The sequence below is a fragment of the Pongo pygmaeus genome, chromosome 13 (assembly GCF_028885625.2).
Source record: "Pongo pygmaeus isolate AG05252 chromosome 13, NHGRI_mPonPyg2-v2.0_pri, whole genome shotgun sequence".
NCBI lineage: Eukaryota > Metazoa > Chordata > Mammalia > Primates > Hominidae > Pongo > Pongo pygmaeus.
Window position 1 is genome coordinate 86,223,882 of NC_072386.2, and position 20,653 is coordinate 86,244,534.

Here is a 20,653-nt window from a genome sequence, read left to right on the forward strand (position 1 = left end):
TTTCAAGGGCTCAGGCTTCTGGAAAGCTTCTCAGTGCAGCAAGCATGAATAGTAAGGGCTACGCTGCACTCTTTACTTGCTTGTTTTTGCCTTAAACCATCACAGTTACCACAAGGGTTAAGGATGCAGGTAGCATTGCAGACAGACTGACAGAGCTTTGCGTTCTGGCTTGGCCAATTAGCTTAGCTTCTCTGAGCCCAGTTTCCTCAACTGTAAAACAGGTATAACAACAACAACAGCAATAATAATAATCAGCTGATACGATTCTTGTGAGATTAAAAGACAACATTCACAAATTGCTTACCAGCGATATCTTGCACATTGATTAAATGAATGTAAGATAATGATGTTGATAATTATTTTAAGGAATTTGAGGGAGAAAATTCCCGCCTACGAGTCCCTGTGCACCTAGTGGTGGGACTTTCTCTTGGTCATGCATTCATTTGACAAGCGCTTACTGAATATCTTCTATGAGCTCTTAGGAGATCAGAATATGCCATCCTCAAATACGAAGGATTGTTCAGCTGAAGACGATTAAGAGGCAGATGCAGGAACCCTTCAGTCTTCCCTCTATTTACCTAAAAGCAGGACATAGATTTACAGAGACAAAGAGTATTCCTGCCCAGGAGAACAAAGGTTAACCACTGAAGACTGCTTTAGACTCTCATCAGCCTAGAGGTGATACAGAGGACTCTACTTAACCAGCTGTCTAGCCAGCCTTTGTCTGCCATGGATTTGCCTTCCCACAAGTTGCCTGCAGAGACTTACGGTCCTTTTCCTTTGTCCCTTCTCTAAAAATGTGCTATTCTTTGTTGAAGATCTTATATAAGCTAGGAGTCAAGGCCACTTCTTGGAGAATGATTCTGGATACTTCTCTGGGTATCTCCCATGTATTTATAAAATACACATGTTAATCAACTTCTGTTTGTTTTTCTCTTGTTTATCTGTCCTTTGTAACAGGGGTTCATTACAACTAAGAACCTACCGGGAGTTACTCTTCCCCTACAAGATCCAGAATGCCTTTTGGTTTCCTTTAATGAAGCAGCAGCCTGACCAAGTCCTACCCACTGCTCTAGTACTGAGAACTCCAGCTGCAGTGCACAAAAGGAAAGTGAACACAGGGAAAGCTGGGACTTTGTTGAGGGTCACGGAGGAGTGGTTCCATGGGATGCCAGGGGTATGGGAGCAGAGCCTTGGCATTTGGAGCAGGTAGCCTGCATGGTGAAAAGTGATGGGAATAGTGCTGCATTCAGATACAGGATGGACTGCAATAGCAAAGAGACTCAATGTGGTGGCTGAGAACCAAGTTTATTTCTCTTACTCAAGGATGGAGCAGGTGATCCAGTGCTACAGCAGTGGCTTGATGGCGGCAAGGAGCCAGGCTCTCCACCTTGTTACTCCACCTTCTGCTAGGAGATTCCTTTGGTCCAGGTGGCTCCCTGACATGAACAATGGCTTCACAGTCCAGCAGGCAGGAAGGAGAAAAGAGTGAGGGAAGGCACAACCACTCTTTTGAAGGACATGGCCTGGAATTTACCCAGCTTCCTACCTTAACTGAGTGACATGACCACAGCTAGCAAAGGAGGCTGGGAAATGTAGTCTTAATGCTACATTGTCCTGTGACCAGAGAAAATGCGGGGATTTCATTATTAAAGGCAGAAAGAATGTTTGGGGGACAATAAGGCAATCAAAGGGATAGATTAGGAGGGACGGCCATATCGTCATCCACACAGCAGAGGAAGACAGTGTTGAGCACATAAGGGAGAGTGGAAAATGTGGAGGCAGAAATCACAGCTGATGGCGATGGGGATGAAGCCACTGACCACTGAGGACCCTGTGATCTAGATGGTAAAGAGGGTAGTGTGATAAGAGGCCAGCAAAGACAGGGACCTGGGGTTCACTGGGAGGTTGTGCAGGGCGCTGCAGCATGGTGGGCACACTGACTGTGTGGGATTGTAGAAGAAAGTACGGTTTGGGGACTGGCACGTCAGCACCTCAGTGTCTTTTCTGGGAAAATCTGGTCCTGTCTGGGATTTTTCTCTGCTATGTGAATTCCTTGCTCATTCATTATGGGGTCACTTCATTGATTTTCCACTCTTGTTTCTATTTTTTTGTATGACCTCTTCTCACTAATCTCTACTGCCAATTGTTTCAATGTAACAGTATTACCAAGAGGTACCATTGGACTACAGACTTTCTGAGGTGTTTTAGTTGTGACCTTGACTTGGTTAAAAAGGACGGGTGCAATCACCTTCCAAAATCTCCAAATTTATCATCCTAAAACCTCCAATTGGGTGGTTGAAAACTGCAATATAAAGTCAGACAGATTTAAACTGGCATGAAACAATGTAGGGAAGGCATATCAGTACGCTTAAAAAACACTTTTATAGTTTTCATCTCCATCCTCAATTTGATAGCCCCAAGCTAAAAATGATTCTTATAAACATCTGCTTCTTGTGTTTATTATGGTTTTGGATTTTTGTGCCAAGAATATGCATGACAGCGCTGCCATTCTTTTCAGCCAAATGTATCTGAACATGCGTTTCTGCATTCTCATCTGTTTCTCTGTAGAGAACACATGCATTGAACCAATAGCATGTCTGGAGCAGTATCTTATGATTTCAACAGCTTCCCTCTGTGATCTACCAAACAGATATTCATGGTGGGCACTCTGTGCTCTCAGCCTGAATCTAACTCTGCCAAGCCATGGTTCTTCAGCTCAGATACGGATGGTGTCAACAGGGGGTCTTCCAGGGTTGTTAGAGCCTCCACAACCTGGAGGAAGTGCAGCATGTCAAGTGTGCCTATGCAAACTCAGCTTTAATCTGCTAAGAAGTGATAGAGCTTATTGTATTACAGGAGAATGTGGCCTGCCATATTGATCCTCAAGCACTGAATTATCAAGAAATGTTCAGTAGCAATGAATATGAAGTAAGTTACCTGGGTTCTGGCTCAGTCTTGTCACTCAGAAAACTTTGGTAGGTCATTACACCTCCATGTGTGTTGCTGAGAATAAAGGGCCTGGATGTGATGCACATGTAAACACACAATTACAGTATTCTGTGTGAATTCTAGATTGGAGGTTATAGGGCTACAGACAAATTAGAGCACCTAAGTGGGGATTTGATGCAGCAGAGCAAAGCCTCCCACATTCTGGCATTTCAGGATGCCCTACGCTCACTCTATAGTGAAACTGTCAGCCAAAGGATGTATGTCCCAGCAACGTTGACAGTGTAAACATAAAAACTATAGAGACTGAGATGACAGAAGACAGAGGAGTAGAAGTAGAAAGAATTGAAGGTATGTGGCCTGATGACCCTATCTTACAAAGCAGGGAGACAAGAGATTTCATCTTTAGTTGATGGAAAAGGAAATAATGGAGTAAATAAAACTACATTGACCAACAGGAACAATAGAGAGACTAAAATGGTGATGAATCTTTATTGGCAGGAAGAATTAAGGAGAAGTAGCGGAGAGGCTCAAGGGAGCTGAAGTCAATAGACAGTGCCTAAAAACAGAAACATATTATTTAGAGATGTGGAAATAACCACTTAAAAGGGTTTGCCTCTGGAGCAGGGCTGAGGAGGCATTAGGATTTGTTCGTTGCTTTTCTTTATAAGCTCTTTGTACTGATGGAGTTTTTAAGTCTTGTTTCATTGGTTAGAATTAAGTTTAGTAGCAAGTGACAGAATGCCACAAATAACAGCTTAAATAAGAAAGATGTTTATTGTCTTCTCATGTAAATTTAGTTCAGGGGTAAGCAGTTCAGGACTGTTGTGGTGGCCCTGTCGTACAGAGCCCTCAGGGCCCTAGGCTTCCTCCAGTTCAGGGCTCCACAATGCCATCCCTAGGCTGCCATCTTCATCCTCATGGTCCAAGATGGCCACATATGTGTTCCAAGCAGCAGAATGGAGGAAGACAGGAAAAAGAAGGCAAACTGGGCACAGGCCCTGGCATGCTGCCCGTTAGACAAGGGTCCGGGAAGCTGTCTCATGATACTCTCTCTTACATTTAATTGGCCAGAACTTAGTCACATGGCTACACCTAGCTGCAAATGAGCTGGGCAATGTAGTCTTTATACTAAATTTCTATGTCCATATTTTAAAACTCAATTACTATAAAGGGGAGGATATATATTGTTGGAAAGTTAGCCACCCCTGTTATACTCACCTTTATATAAATAACAAAAATCATGAGCATTAACAATAAGGTTGTGTTTTCATAAGAAAATGCTGGAAAAGAAAATATCAAAAACTAGAATGGATTGATAGAAGGAGAGAAGAATGGGTAGATGAATGGATACAAGAAAGCAGGTATGCTGGAATGATCACTGGGAAATCTAGGTAGGCGGTGAGTATGTTCACTGTAAGATGTTCAACTTCTCTGTGTACTTGAAAACATTAATAATGTTGGGAGAAAATAAGTTTAGGGAGAAAAAGAGCAATTATTTTTAAAACTATTTTTGAAATTCACAGCATGTCTGTCCTGAGAAGTTGGTTTTGCCCATCGCTCTTCTTTCCTCAGCCTTCCTTCAGAACTCCTCTGGTTCTTCATATGCTGACTTACTTCTCCTATACCCAGTGCCCCGACTCCCCCCATTTCTCTGTCCCTTTATGCTCTGGCTTCTGTCTAGGTCTATGTCTAAGTCTTAATACGTGGCTTCTGGTGCCTCTGGCTGGAGCTGCCCCCTAGGCTACATCTGATCCGAATATAAGTCAGAAAGAGTCTTGGCCCTAGTGGCCCAGCTCACTGGAATGATCACTTGGGCAGGCTCCCCTCCCCATTCCCTAGCCAGAATAATTAAACACAGTATTTTGTTAAATAACTTTGAATAAAATTTCCTTCCTTCCTCCCTCCCTTTCCTCCTTTGTTTTGTGACACTTAACGTATAGCAGCTATATCATAGCTTATAGAATGATGAAGGAAGACAGTGCTAGCTAGTTCTAAGATATATGCACTTTATAAAACCATCAGCATAACTAAATCTCAATGTAGGTCATGGTGAGGTTATGGCCAACCATTCATTGAGTCAATGAGTATTCAATGCTTACTATGAGCCAGACACCATAATGGCTGTGGGCATTGATTCATCCTAGACACCAATCATTTGGGAAGCAACTTAGTTTCCCAATGAAAGCTGTAACAAGGCCTGCTGATACATGATCTTTGGGGTGGCACTGTGGCTGACCTTGCCTGATTAGAGGTCCTTTTGGGAATTTGGTAACTAAGCACCTTGGATGGGGGCCAGGGGGCCTGTGCTAGAATGCATCTTCCTCTGCAGGGTTTGTGCTGAGAGCCACATGCCATTACTGGACTCAGACCACCTGCCCCTAGTCATTGCACAATCACCTCATGATTCAACCTCGCGGGTGTGTTTCATGCTTGGCAAAATCTGAAGCGAGCAAACTGTGCAGACTCTGTCTCTCTCTGTGCCTTTCCAGTTAGATGCAACCCAGTTCCTTGCCAAAATAGTTCATCCATTTATTCCATGTCAACAATCACCACTTACTTTTTTGATACTCTCATTTATATGACTTTGGATAAACTTGTCATTGCCCAGATGAGTCTTCCCTTATGTTGAGACATCCCATGCTATCCTTTCCTTTTTATTTTGCCTTTGAAAATATTTAGTATGTGGCCTTTGTGCAGTGTTTTCTGCCTAGTATTTCCAAACTGCCATTTCTGTAGAATTCAGCAAGAAGCAGAGATTAGAGAAAATAAGGAGGGAAAGGGCAAAACAAAGCCAACTGTTTGGGTGAAAAACAAAAAGGCCTGCAGTCTCCTTAGCTAGCATTTCTTATCAGGAACAACATGTGTTGAATTGTTCACATTGTGTTGACTTTCTAGGTAATAGCAGTAAAGCTTGTCAATAATGATGGGAAGGTTGCTGAACACATCTGCCCCGGCCATCTGGCCTAAGTGACACTACTGGCCTCTTTATGCCCCGAAAATATGTTATTTATTTATTTATGTTGAGACGGAGTTTTGCTCTTATTGCCCAGGCTGGAGTGCAATGGCATGATCCTGGCTCACCGCAACCTCTGCCTCCTGGGTTCAAGTGATTCTCCTGCCTCAGCCTCCCGAGTAGCTGGAATTACAGGCATGCACCACCACGCCCGGCTAATTTTGTATTTTTAGTAGAGACTAAATGTTGGTCAGGCTGGTCTCGAGAAAGTATGTTATTATCAGATGCACTTAGTGTGAATCAGGATAGGTCAATTGCTCTGCTATTTCTTTGCAATGTCTTTGTAATAGAAGAGGGCTGAATTAATAATAACAATAATAATAATTCAAGTGCCTCTTCCCAGGGCTTCCTGAGGACTCATCAGTTTGGGAGCACTGAGGGGCTAACTCCCTCCTCGTTCCCCCTAAGTAAGGGAGCTGCTGGTGGCCCTCCTTGTTAATGCCTTTGGTACAAACTGCAGGACATATGAGAAGGAGCCTCTCTAAATGCATGCAGGTGGCTTCTTGCCTCGGGTAATGAGCCTCATTGTCCCTTTGTGTCCTCACATTCAGTTAGTCTCTGGCAAAGCAATAAGTGACACTGTAGAAAAGGCAGGAGGGCAAATAGGGACCCCTAAACAAAGAAGGTAGTTTGGGAAGAAGAAAAAAAAGAAAGAAAGAAAATCCCTTGAAACATCTTAAAAGCAGCCAACCCTAAGCATGGCCCTATGAAAGGACATTCTCTTTTATTTCACCAAGTCGACTTGAATTTACTTCTGTTTTTTTCTCTTTTTTTTTTCCTTTAAGAGATTTTGTGGCACAGACAAAGTTTCTCCAGAAATCAAGACAATGGGCATTTTAAATAATCCATTGAAAGGATCTTTTAATTTAAGCTGACATTTCAGACTATATTTTAATAATACAGACTGAATAACAAAAGCAAAAAGAGTAACAGTCAAACAATGCTTCGGGTGGAATGGCACCTTTCTCAAAGGCGCTCACAGTGACTTATAAGCCTTGTTAATTCACAAGGCAAGCACCTCATCACCTGAGCAAGCAGGCAGCGATGACTGCCCTTCTTTGCAGATGAGCAACCAAGAAAGCAAGTGACCCTTCAGAGATTCCGGTGTCTTGGCCTGAATGTACAGACATGTTCCAGGCCAGACTGATCCTGCCCGGTCTTGCACCCAAGCTGAAGAGATCACAGCGTCACTGTTCAGACCTCGTGTCTTGGCCCTTTTCTGCTAGCCAGTGCCTCAGAGTCTACCGTACCTGGTAGGTGGCTTTAACTACTGTGGCCAGTTCAAATCTAGGCCAGGACTCTTCTTTTTGTAATCACCCTTTGTTTTTCAACTCCATCATATTTATTGCCAAATCTAGCTTTGTGACATCAGCTTACTTGATTAAGTTCTTGAAACTGTGGTTTCCTGATGTATTAAATTGGAGCAATGACACCCACATTTCAGGATGGTTGCAAGAACTTGGAAAAAATAAGTACAGCACATAGCACTATGTCTCCCATTTAGGAAATGTTCAAAACACATTGGATTTACATATTTTTATTTTTTTTTAATAAGCAGGAGTAGTGCTCTCCTGCTTTGAAATCATCAGACAAGATTGCTCCTAATGTACATTTTAAGTTAATTTGACTTATCAGGGGAACGATGTGATTCTTGCCCCTCCTCTTCTCCCCCACAACACATGCACACACACACACACACACACTCACACACCAAACACCAAATCTTCCCAGGGAGAGCTTGGTTACACTTTTTGCAATTTGCGTCAAGTCTAGACTTTAAAAAATAGAAATTCTATACAACAATGAGCAAATTTTACTAGTTACATGGTTACAACTTCATAAAGGGAGGTGGTGCACCCAGGTTCACTTCCTAAGAAGAAAGGTTTCACCCCAAATTTCCCCCAGAAACTGGCAGATAATCTTACAATGAGCTAGTGTTGGGAACGTAGGCTTCAGAATCAGATTGGCCTGGGTTTGCCTCCCCAAACTCTGTTCTCATTTGTAAAATTGGGGATGATAGATGATAGGAATGCCTGTCTTGCAGCTTCATGTAAGAATGGATATAATGGGCCGGGTGCAGTGGCTCACACCTGTAATCCCAGCACTTTGGAAGGCTGAGGCAGGCAGATCACGAGGTCAAGAGATTGAGAACATCTTGGCCAACATGGTGAAACCCCGTCTCTTCTAAAAATACAAAAATTAGCTGGGTGTGGTGGCACACACCTGTAATCCCAGCTACTCAGGAGGCTGAGGCAGGAGAGTCGCTTGAACCCGGGAGGTGGAGGTTGCAGTGAGCCAAGATTGTGCACCACTGCACTCCAGCCTGGTGACATAGTGAGATTCTCTCTCAAAAAAAAAAAAAAAAAAAGAATGGATATAATGCAGACGAGATGCTTTGCACAGCTCCTGGACACAGCTCTGGGAGTGGGAGCTACAGTAGTTCAGAATTATCATGCAGAGAATGAGAACATTTTGCAAATTCACTGCAAACGTAAGTTTTCCTTTAATCCTGAGCTACAGAACTTGTAGCAGCTATTTTTGAGTGTACACCATGTTCAGGCTCCTGGAAGAAAGGAACCTTAAACATCTAATTAGGTAGAGAGAAAACACAGAAACACACAGAACCTCCTGTAAGGTCGAACGTGGTATTCATGGGTGGATGGAATTGTTAAAACATTTTAGAACAGCTGCTGGAATTCAGGTTTCAGGACTTCACCGTGTGTGTGTGTGTGTGTGTGTGTGTGTATGTGTGTGTGTGTTTGTGTTTTAAACCTTTGAAGAGTTTTGTAGGGACTGAAAATATTTGAGGATAAATGTTTAAATGCAAGGCTTTTGGCTGAAACAGAAAAATTGTCATTCAGAATCCAGGTTTGACTTGGACAGGGAGTGACTTAAAAAAACAAGGAGACAGACATTTATGGAAATTGCGGTTACTCAAGGCTGAAGAGAAAGTTTCTGTCTAGCCTAAAAGTGATGTCACACAAATTAAGAAGGGAAACCCTGAGAGGACGCATTGGGCAGCGTTTCCCAAAGTGTGTTCATGGAACACAAGTCTCAGAAGATGCTTGGTGATGGAGGGGTTCTGTGGTCAACTGAGTTTAGGAAGCTGCATGTGAACTTCACCTCTTGAGATGGACAGTGCACATACACATGGAAAGGCACTCAGAAGTCCCAAAGTGAAAAACTATGTCATGACAGACCCCATTGGTATCTTCTGAATAGCTGTTTCTCCTTTTTTTGAGATCAGAGCTATGATTTTGTTCAAGAAACACGGGGCCAGCTGCAGTGGCTCACGCCTGTAATCCCAGCACTTTGGGAGGCCAAGACGGGTGGATCACCTGAGGTCAGGAGTTTGAGACCAGCCTGGCCAACATGGTGCAACCCCGTCTCTACTAAAAATACAAAAATTAGCTGGGAGTGGTGGCAGGCACCTATAATCCCACCTTCTGGGGAGGCTGAGGCAGGAGAATCACTTGAGGTGGAGGTTGCAGTGAGCCGAGATTGTGCCACTGCACTCTGGGCGACTCTAGAGCAAGACTCGATCTCAATTTAAAAAAAAAAAACAAGAAAGAAAAGAAAAAGAAAGAAAGACCGGGCCCAGCCCCAGTGGGTGAATCATCCTATTTCTGTGGTAATCATAGGCCCTGTAGTCCCCTTTGCCAGTCATCAGTACAGGGCGAGAATGTGACTCAGCCCTTCTGGCCAGTGAGACTTTAGGGGAGGGGGGCTTTGGGAGTTTGGGAAAATACAGAGAGAAACGCAGGGAGAGCTGCCCCTGAGTCTGCTGCCTTTGCGTGAGATAGGGTGAGGGAACAGGATGCCTGGAGCTGTTGGAGCGGTGGCCACCCACCTGTGACGGGGAGGTGGGGGCGCTGAGACCAGAGATGGGAGGCTGTCCGAGTGGCCCTGACACTGCAGAGCCCAGAGCTGAGCTCACGCCTCCGTCTCTGGGCTTCCTGTTACCCCCAGCGCAGGCCCCAGGGCTTGAGCCACCGGTGGCTGGGGATGGCACACAGCCTGTGGGAGGCGGCCTTTTCTTCCCAGTTTCAGCCTCTTGATCAGAGTCCATATTTACAGAACTCCTCTCACCCTGGCTCCCCAGTAGCGTGTGTTCCGTGGAGCACAGTTTGGGAAAGGCTGGTGGGAAGGGGACGGGAGAGAGGCAGGAGAGTGGGCTCCCAGGCCCACTCCCCTGCGAATACAGCAATCGTGCTTTGGTTTCATTGTCTGGAAAATGAGGGGCGGGCCCACATCCCCTCTTCCTTCCTGGCCAGCTCTTGGTGTCCAGTATCTGCGCCCAGGACCCTGCGCTCCATGCCCCTGGACTTGGGTCCCGGCAGCTGCCACCCACCTGCCCTGCCTGCCACTAACTAAGTCTCTGCCCTCCCAAGGTTTAAAGAAGAGGACAGCAGCACTGACTGAACATCTTCTTAGGGGTCAACTAGGATTATACACACGCATTTAAAGCTCGCTTTGCAGTGGTCCCCCGCTTTCCCGCCCTTCCTTATTGGGGGCCACGAGGGTCCTGGGAGCTGGGGGCACCCAGCGGGGGGCATTGTCACCGCACTGGCCTGGGGGAAGCGCAGCTGCGCCGCCCACGCAGGGTCGTGGGTGGAGCGGTTGGGAGGCGGTCATTGCCACTCCCGCCTCTCCCGCGGCCGGAGGGCACCGGTTCAGCTGGCTCCCGGTCGCCGGTTAGGAGGCCTGTGTGAAAACCTCATTATGCAGGGTTAGGAGGCCTGTGTGAAAACCTCATTATGCAGCAGTATAGCTCGATAGCACCCCCGGGTTCAGGCTTCCCTGGCCACTACGAGCCCTGCCGCCCCAGGGCGGCCCCCTCCTCCAGCGGGGTCCTTCAACAGCTCCAGCATCGCCACTCTCGGGAGCTCCAGACTTAAGCGGGGCTTCATTTATTAGCTGCGCGCCCAGCAGTCCCACGAGGTTGAGACTGTGTCTCCGGGTTTCCTGCAAACAGATCCTCTTCGTCCTCACAGCAACCCTGTTCCCCTTCAGAAAGGAACGACAACAAAATGATACCGGGTTTTCTTTTTGGAAGATGTCCTGACCTATGTGTATGAGGGGAGGGTGAGAGAACAGCGATGCCAGAACCATGAACAGAGACTCATTCCCCTCGCTTTGCTCAGTTATTCTAAAAATCCAAGTAGCCAGTTTTACTATGCTGCTCCTTAGAGATATAGACACTGAGGCTCAAAAAGATGGAGAAACCCGTCCAAGGTCACACACAGCTAGAAGTGACGGAGCTATAAGACTCAAACTTGGCCATCTGACCCCAAAGCCACCCCCTTGACTATCTCAGGAGGCTTCTACCTTGGGGACCTGCCCATTTGGCTGGGAAATTCTCCCAGAGCTTGTCTAGGTTTGTGTGTAGCTTTCAGAGTTATGGAAGGGTCAGGAGATGTCTAAAGATTTTCAGATGAATATGCTCAAGAACCTGACCATGTGGGTTGTAGAAGGACTGCAGATTTCACTAGAGAGAGTAGAATCTGACTCCCTTGGAGTGAGGTGTTCCTGCGAAGGCATCTTTGAGCAAGGTGGCTTCCCGTGCTGTGACACAGCAGCCTCATGCAGCCTCCAGCCTGGCGGTTTTGGGCAGTAAACAGATGACCTCATTGGCTGAGGCCATCCATCTGGGCTTCTCAAGAACTCTGGTATAATTTTAAAAGGTGGCCGGGCAAAGACAAGAGTGAGAGAGGACTCCCTTTAGGGATCCTGTGTTGACAGCCCTTTATGACCTACAAGATGGGAACCGGCTTCTGCAGAAATTGCATTTTTAATATTTAAGTAAGAATCGGCATGCTTTGGGGAGCCTAACTGAATTTCCAATGGATCAGCAGAAAAGTCAACAAAAGGTTGTGTTTCTTGTTCTAATCCTTTCACTTATTCCACCAAATGGTTGTCAGATGTTCAACCACACCGAGAGCTAAGGAAAGCCCACACCAGGAAGGCTAAACTTTGGCTGCTGCAAGGTGTCTTAAAAACAGTGGTGTTACTTAGGGTTCTGGAACCAGTTGAAAGCCTGGAAGGAGAGCCCGTGTGCTTTATGATGCCTCGGGACAAGGTGGGAGGAAAGTGGAATAAAAGGCTCGCTTGTTGCTGAGCTAAAAGGAGTCAGTATGAAAATCCAGACTGCCTTAAGCACAGCTAAGTGCCACAGGCTTTGCTCTCTGCATTGGAGGAGCGTTGGTATCCTGCAGAATGAGCCTTGGAGCCTCTGCTACACCAGTACTACCTTCTAATAAGAAATGAAGGCAAGGATCTTGATTCCTGGCATTCGTCAAATTGCTGTTTGCAAATAGTTTCCATGTATTTCTCAGCTCTGATCACTTGGTAGTGGTTTCATGCAGCCTGTGATGAGAAGGCTTCTGAGGCCTTATGCGGGCTCAGAGGAGGAAAGTGTGATGATCAATCAGTGATCCCCGCCATGGGTCTCAATAGGGGAAAGAGGCAGCAGGTAGGCCAGATAAGTGCCACCCCCTGTGGAATAGAACTGCGATGACCAGTAAGGGGTTTAGAGTGACATCGCTTGAGACTTCCGTAGGCCTTATATTGTGGAGCTTAAATTTACATATGCTATTTCAGCGGGGCAGAAAAAGGTATCGCCTCTTTATTTTCTAAAGGTATCTAATCTTCCCTGCAAACCTCACCTTGCTGGGTGGCTGGAAAGGATGAGTTTCAGGAAGAGGAGGGAGGCGGTTGGGAACTCCTTTAATTTGCCAGCTTTCGGAGTTTAGGTTTCTTTGTGTTTAAACAGTCTTCCAGGGAGGGGAGTGGGGAGGGCAACCCAGTCTTTCATGTTTCCTCTTCCTCAGCTTGCTGTTCCCAAGAGGGCACCTGGGTCTGTGGAAATGGGGAAGGGGTGGTGGTGACCTTGTGACCGAGGGCAGAAGCCTCAGGCTGGGAGGTGCCCTGGGATTCTGGTTGCTGCCATCTGCTTTGGGTAGTGTCATCTGGCCCCTAAGCTCCTCCGCTCCCGGGCCTGGGGTTCCTCCAGGTAACCTGTGGTTTGTTCTCCTGGTTTCTGGCTGTTCTCCTCCTGACTTGGCCTCATGTCATTTCTCCCTGATGTCCCAGGCCCTTCTGAACCTCAGTAGGGTCTTCCATCGGGCCCCTGGCCAGGATGTGTGGCTTGCCATCCCCAAGACAGGGTTGCCGGCAGTTAGGATTTTGGAGTTTCAAGTAACAATACAAAAGTTCAACTCGTACTGTGTGAAGCAATGGGAAGATGTATTATCTTACATCATGAGAAGTCTAGAGGCAGACTGGCCTCCAGGAACACTGTGTTCACCAATAATAGGGTCTTTCTTCCCCCTCCGCTCTCTTTACCCTGAAGCTGCTCTGTGCCCTAAACCCTGCCACAAAATGATTCTCAGTGGAAAACAGTGTGGTTTACTTTCCTGTTAACAGCCTTCAGAAGAGAATCAAAACCTCTCCTCAAGCAAAGATGGTTAAGTTCCACACCTTCATTGTGACTGGCTCTCTTTTCTTGTCAGGACAGAGCTCTGATGTTGCGTGTTTTACTTCCTTAGGGTGCGGAGGAGTGGTCTTCTCTGCTCTCAGTCCGTCAGGCTTGCCCCCACTGCTGAAGCCATGAGTCCACTAGTTTATCATCTCCCCAGTATTATTATGCCTCATCTGTAAACTGAAGATGATAGAGTATCTAATACATGGTATTGTTACCAGGCTAAGCTGAGATAATTTATGTAACATCACTTTCTATAGCTTCTGACACATAAAAGTGATAATAAATGTTAGCGTTGTTTTTCAGTTCTCATAGGAAATGTTAACTTTTTCCCCTTGGCAAAAGTAAACATCAACATTCTGAAACTGTTTTCAGAAAGATGATGTTAGGACAGAAAGGTGTTGTGTTTTTTTTTGTTTTTGTTTTTTTGAGATGGAGTCTTGCTCTGTGGCCCGGCTGTAGTGCAGTGGCGGGATCTGGGCTCACTGTAAACTCTGCCTCCTGGGTTCAAGTGATTCTCCCTCCTCAGCAGCCAGAGTAGCTGGGTTTACAGGCGCCCGCCACCACACCCAGCTAATTTTTGTATTTTTAGTAGAGACAGGGTTTCATCATGTTGGCCAGGCTGGTCTTGAACTCCTGACCTCTTGATCTGCCCTCCTCAGCCTCCCAAAGTGCTGGAATTACAGGCATGAGCCACTGAGCCCAGACTAGGACAGGAAGTCTTGTCAGCTTAGTTCATTGCTAGCACCTAAAAGTAAGAGCTGGCACCCAATTAGTGCCTCACTTAATGTAAGGCATCTTCTAGAGTAGAACCAGTCTTTCAATTGTAGAGAATGCTTCAAGTAAAAATGTTAAGTCCCACAGATACATCACTTCTGGAATGTGTTGGGTGTTGACACTCAATCAGAACTCTACGACATCCCTCAACCCTCCAGTGGACATTCGATGCCTTTAGATCCCGGCTCCTTCCCTTGCTCTTGGCAAAGGATGGCTGAAGTCCTGGGGGGAGTCGAGCTGGCTATGACACACTTAAAAGATGTAAAGTGAAGACAGGTTTCAGATCTTTGTGGTGTTAGTGACACCAGGGAATCCTCCTGACAAGGGCCTAGATTTTTAGATCACAAAATACTCATGAATAGAATATTGTTTATATAATTCCTGGAGAAGTGATTCTAATAGAGAACCAAAAGAGGTAAAAAAAAAAAAAAAAAAAAAAAAAAAATCATGGGACCAACTGAAGACAGTTTTTGGCTTTCAGTGTGCGTGGAGTAAATACAGCATGCCCTGTCTGAGATTCCAGCACCAGATCCTCATTCAGTGGATAGAGTTCTGCCAAGCTTCAACTGCTGCCATGATTTAGCTAGAGCCAAAAAGGACTGAAAAAAAAAGACTTTTCATAGAGAGATAGGTGGACAGTTACGCTCTGGCTGGCGTGCCCACTTTGCCTCTGCTGTTGAACAAAAGGTCCCCATGCAAGGTCAATGCGTAATGAGCCACAGTTCAGCTGGAAATACATTTTCAATGGCTTCCATCCCTTTGCAGAACAAAGGGGAAAGCCCAATTCAGGTCAGCACTTTATAGCATCCTCATTTGATGAGAAAGAACATTTTTTTCATTGGCTGCCGGCACAGTCTTCCTGTTCGTGGGAAGAAGCATCTTTGATCTACTTGGCACAGGTGGTGAGGTCAAGTCCCGTCACTGTCCGTGCAGAGCTCAGCCGGCATCTCTGCTTAGAGATATGCTGCATATTATCATATGCAGTGCAGGCAAATAGACCTTCATTTCTCTCTGGCCCCTTCTCTCCTTTATCCTCTACTCTTTTGGAAGTACTTGAAAGCCTATACCTTTCAGAATGAGGAAGAATTTACATTTTTAAATTAACAATAATATCTTTTATTTGGCCTGATTTTATTTTACTTTATTTTTTATATTTAACTTGTACAACTTGATGTTTTGATACACACATACATTGTGGGAAATCACAATCAAGCTAATTAATATATCTATCACCGCACATTGTTACCATTTTTTTCTTTTTTTGTGGTGAGAACACAAGATCTACCCTCTTGGCAAGTTTCAAATATACAATACCGTATTGTTATTATATTCACATTGCTGTACATTAGATCTTCAGAAGTTATTGATCTTGCATCACTGAAACTTTGTTTTGTATCCTTTGACAGGTATCTCCCATTTCTCCCTCCTCCAGCCCTTGTCAACCACCATTCTACTCTGTTTCCATGAGCTCCACTTTTCTGGATTCCACAAGTAAGTGAGATCATGCAGAATTTGTCTTTCTATATCTGGCTTATTTCACTTAGCACCGTGTCCCCTGATTCATCCATATTGTCACAGTCTCCCTCAGTCGCCCAGGCTGGAGTGCATTGGTGCGATCTCTGCTCACTGCAACCTCCGCCTCCTGGGTTCAAGCGATTCTCCTGCCTCAGCCTCCCACTAGCTGGGATTACAGGAGCCTACCACCATGCCCAGCAAAATTTTTTTTTTGAATTTTTAGTAGAGATGGGGTTTCACCATGTTGGCCAGACTGGCCTTGAACCCCTGACCTTAATGATTCGCCCACCTTGGCCTCCCAAAGTGCTGGGATTATAGGTGTGAGCCACCCGGCCCAGCCAGGATTTCCTTCTTTTTAAAGGCTGAATAATATTCTGTTGTGTATATATCACATTTTCTTTATACATTCATCCAAATTGTTGGACCCATAGGTTGATTTCATATCTTGGCTATGGTGAATAATGCTGCCATGAAGATGGGAGTGCAGGTAGCTCTTTGAAATACTCATCTCATTTCCTTTGGATAAATAAAAGAAGTAGGATTGCTGGATTAAAATGTGATCTAATTTTCAATTTTGTGGGAAAATTCCATACCTTTTGCCATAATGGCTGTATCCATTTGCATTCCTTATGTATAAGCGTTTCCTTTTCTCCACATCCTCACCAGCACTTCTTATCTTTTGCCTTTTTGGTAATTTAAAAGGTGTGAGGTGGATATCTTATTGTGATTTTGATTTGCAAGAGGGAGAATATTTTTGATTGTGAAACACTCTAATTTTGTGCTATGCAATATGGCAGTCACTAGTCAGTCATGTTGTAACTATTTAAATTTGAATTAATTAAAATGAAAAAAAAACCCAGCCAGATCCTCAGTCACAGTAGCCACATTTCAAGTGTTCAGTAGCCACGTGTTCTACCATATTGGACAGTACAGATTATAGAACATTCCCATCAGCACAGAAAGTTCTACTGAACAGCACTGCTGCAGATCCTTGCTATTTATTTATTTATTTTTATCTGTTTACTTTTGAGATGGGATTTGCTCTGTCACCCAGGCTGGAATGCAGTAGCATGATCATTGCTCACTGTAGCCTCGAACTCTTGGGCTCAAGCAATCCTCCCATCTCACCCTCCCAAGTGGCTGGAACTACAGGTGCTGGCTAACTTTTTATTTTTTTGTAGAGATGGGGTCTCACTATGTTTCTCAGGATGGTCTTGAACTCTTTGCCTCAAGCAATCCTCCAACCTCAGCCTTCCAAGTAGCTTAAACTACAGGTTCATGCCAGCATTCCTGGCTTTCAATTTTTTTGTAGAGATGGGGTATCACTATATGATTCCCAGGCTGGTCTTGAACTCCTAGCCTCAAGCAATTCTCCTGTCTCAGCCTCTCAAAGTGCTGAGATTACAGTCATGAGTGGCCGCACCTGCCTAGATTCTTAAAGTTTGGTCTATGGTCCAACAGCATCAGCTTCAATGGTCATGTTTTAATTTGAAACGTAAGTTGTTAAAATAAATGTCAATACAAGATTCCTTCCTTATTACTTACCTTCAAAAAAAGCAAGACCTTAACTTTATATCTTTTCAGTGCACAGAATTAAAATAAAAATTTTCATACCAGACTTGGAAATATTTATTTTTAATTCCTTTTTGGTAAATACATTATGCCATATTCATAAAAATGGAATATCTATAGTCGTTAAAATGATATTATAGAAGATTTTTTATGGCATGGAAGGATTCCATAATGTATTTATTTTTATTTGTATTGTTTAATTTCTTTACATCTTTATTCTGCCTGACACAATATATTGCTGAGGGGGAAAACTCCAAATTACGAGAGCAAATACAGTATTATTACACGCACGCAAGCACACACACACTCCCAGGAAAAGAAGGGATGTTTATCAGATGTTAACCAAGGTTAATCCTGCAGACTGTTAGCTATGGATAATGTTGATTGCCTCTCCTGTGTCCATCCCCCCTACTTTCCTTTAGAGTAACTTGTCACTTTGGGCTCAATATCTCCCCAAGCCCTGTTTACTCGTGTGTCTCGGGCAGTTGACTGCTTTCATGGCTCTTTCTGATTGCTCAAAAAGGAATCCCACCCATTTGTAAGTGTTGGTTAAGGAGTGGGCGTGTCACCCAGTTCTGGCCAATAGAATTTGAGGAAGAGTCCATTAGAAAGCTCTTACAAGAAAATGTCTTACTTGTAAAAGAGATGAGGATGTCTCTCTTTTTCCTTTCAATGTGGTTAGGTCTTGATGTAACACCTTGAACTACTGTTGTCACCATTGTAACAGCCAATGGGTTGACGTTAAAACCACACTGAAGACGAAATAAATCAGGATTTTTAATGACATCAATGAACCACTGGAAAAACCAGCCCTGAAACCCACTCACCTGGCCCTGGACTCCTTGTTATGTAGTAGTCTGTATTGCTTAAGCCAGGGCTTCCTTCTCCTGGAGCTGAAGCACACAAACAGATATAACAGGTAATTTTAACTTCTTCTTTTGGCTCATATGAGTTTTCTAAGTCTTTTTATATAAGAATGTATTTCTTCTGTAATATTAAATAAAACACTAAAATTGGACCGGGCATGGTGGCTCACGCCTGTAATCCCATCACTTTGAGAGACTGAGACAGGCGGATCACAAGGTCAGGAGTTTGAGATCAGCCTGGCCAATATGGTGAAACCCTGTCTCTACTAAAAATACAAAAATTAGCCAGGCGTGGTGGCCGGTGCCTATAGTCCCAGCTACTCGAGAGGCTGACGCAGGAGAATTGCTTGAACCCGGGAGGTAGAGGTTGCAGTGAGCCGAGATTATGCCACTGCACTCCAGCCTGGGCGACAGAGTGAGGCTCTGTCTCAAAACAACAACAACAACAAAAACCCAATAAAATTATTTCTTTAATACAAGGGGAAAATAAGCAAAATATGATAACCTTTTTGTCTTCCCACCAGTGAGGTGCCCCTTTCTATTCAAGTGAAAAAGTTAGCTGAATTATTTTCGTTTCATTGCTATCAAAAATGAAAAAAAAATCTTTTAGTTTATAAGACCCACATATGAACACTTAGTGAGTTTGACCCTCCCAGTGCTTAAGTTACCACAAAGGAACAAGGTGGGGCTATGGGGCTATTTATGACAATCTTGCTCCATGATACTTTCATAAGATCTCTAGGTCCACATGAAGCAGTGAGATGCAGAAGCCACCTTGTTAGGGACACCTCAGATTCGGAGGTGACACACATAGGATGTGCCAGGCACAGTGTTACTCTCGCAATTATTTACAAAGTTAAATTTCTTAGAAGACTGTCTATACTGATCAGCTCCAGTTCATACCCTCCCATTAATTTTTGAACTCACTGTGATCTGGAGTCTTTCGAAGGCCATGGATGATCTTCTTATGACCAAGTTCAACGGTACTCTTCAATGACTGTCTCACTTATGTCTGCGGCATTCTTGTTTCTTTACTGTCTTTTGAAATTTTTTCTCCCTTGACTTCTGATGCTCCTGGTTTCCCTCTTCCTTTCTGTACGCTCCTAAATCTTCAGGCTTCTCTCATTCTGCTCACCTCTTACAGGTTGAAATAGCCAAGAATTTTTCCTTCTCTATTCTCTTTTCAGTGACCCAAATCCTCTTTTTTATGTGATTGGGTCTCACACTGTCACCCAGGCCAGAGTGCAGTTGCACAATCATAGTTCACTGCAGCCTCCTTCTCCTGGGCTCAAGTGATCCTCCTGCCTCAGCCTCCCAAACGGCTGGGTTTACAGGCATGAGCCACTGTGGCCCCAAATCCTTTTGATTAGTACTATTCAGTAGAAATTTCTGCAATGATGGAAATGTTCTGTATCTGTGCTGTCCAGCAGGGTAGCCACTAGCCACACTTATGTATGTAGGATTTGAAATGTGGATAGTGCAACTGATTGTCTAACTAAGTACATATTTTCCTCTACTTTTAGAATATTTTGGAAAAAAATATTGGGGCCTCAGTTTTGTTGAAATAATTGCTTCAGTTCTCTGCTGCATGAGTCTGCAAAGATCTAGGTGGTAAGATATAAGGCCAATTGAGTAGTCTAGTTAATCTTGTACTTTCCACATTGTAATAAATTTACACTCTTTTCTCGGAAAGCTTACATGTAGTGAGATGTCCTGTATCCAAGTCCTGCCAATGTGTTACTCATCTTGAACTGGTTGAGGTGAGGATAGGAAAATACCTCTCCTGTTGGCACTTTTTAACTCTATCCCTAGCCTTTATTTGAGCTAAATTTCCTATCCCAAGGCAGGTTTATATGCAGAATTTCACTGCTGGTTTACCTTATTGCTTGTTAAATATCTGGCCATCCTTTGATTATTCAACCTAAAATCCAGCCATTGCTTCTTCTATACTTTGTTTATTCATCTTTGGTGAGTACCTCCAGCTCAGGAAGAACAGGAATATTTTGCAGTGTGAAGATGGGAAGAACCAACCACCAAGAATTTTAATGATCAACTCTGGGCGATAGTGTAAAAAACACCAGAAGAAATAGTGATGTAGTCAGCATTATTAAATTTCGGTGATTATAACTTCTGAAGCTCACTAGCAAAAAAGAAAAAAAAAAGCGTTATGCAAATGTACCTCTCTCTTTTCTTTATTTCCTTTTCCCAGCAAAAACATTGTAAATTGCTAAAAGTCTTCTGGTGACTTGTCATATTTGGCACGAGTTTAATTGGTTTTGGCAATTGTATTTTAGTGACTCATGAGAGAATACTTTTAGTTTTTTTACTAACAGATGTAGCAGTGCCTGTGCTAAAAGCAATGACAATAATGTCATAAGGTTATAAAATTGCAGGAATTTGCTGCTGGTGGTCCAATAAAAACAAACTAGTATGAAGAGGGAGCTGTGGGAAGATAAGATGTAAAATATACAGTGCTAT